This window comes from Anolis sagrei, chromosome 1, assembly GCF_037176765.1.
Source record: "Anolis sagrei isolate rAnoSag1 chromosome 1, rAnoSag1.mat, whole genome shotgun sequence".
In the NCBI taxonomy this organism is placed as follows: Eukaryota; Metazoa; Chordata; class Lepidosauria; order Squamata; family Dactyloidae; genus Anolis; species Anolis sagrei.
The window spans coordinates 175,460,054-175,460,633 of NC_090021.1; the positions used below are offsets into that span (position 1 = coordinate 175,460,054).

The window sequence follows — 580 nt, forward strand, 5'->3', positions numbered from 1 at the left end:
TGTTATGTGTTTCTTCTTAAAAGTAACTTCTTAAGCTCCTGCTAAAGTCATGAATTGAATAGATGGCCTGGGACTAACAATTTTTGTTTCACTCAATGACACAATCATCTCATTTGAAACATTATCTCCATGTGACGACTTCTCCAGGTTTCAATTCCCTGTGATATAATTTGCTTTTGTTTCTGAAGAAGCTCATCATTTCTCCTGTCAAAGTGACATCCCACCACAAATCCAATCGGAACCAATGTCAGGGCCCAGTGATCTCGCACAAGCTGGAGGATATTTAACATAGTTACTCTCCTTCAGGCCTTCTTTTTCTCCTTGGTTCATTCTTGGGTGAGAGACACTAAATCATCAATCCCATGTGCTGTAGGCTATATTTCAGAAGATGCAATTGGCAAAGCATCGCTGCCTTGTCATGGCGCTGGAGCTTGAGCACCTCAATGATGCCACAAGCGAAACCGTGAAGGGCCACCCAAGACGGGTCGGTCATGGCAGAGAGGTCAGACCAAGAGCGATCCCTGGGGAAGGCAATGGCAAACCACCCCAGCCAAGAAAACTAAATGGACCAGCACAACCA

The 580-nt window shown here is 44.8% G+C and overlaps 1 pseudogene; it reads right to left on the reverse strand.

Moving 5' to 3' along the window:
• Nucleotides 1-313, reverse strand: LOC132761963 (NADH dehydrogenase [ubiquinone] 1 beta subcomplex subunit 1 pseudogene; annotated as a pseudogene).
• Between the last annotated feature and the right edge of the window lie 267 nt (nt 314-580).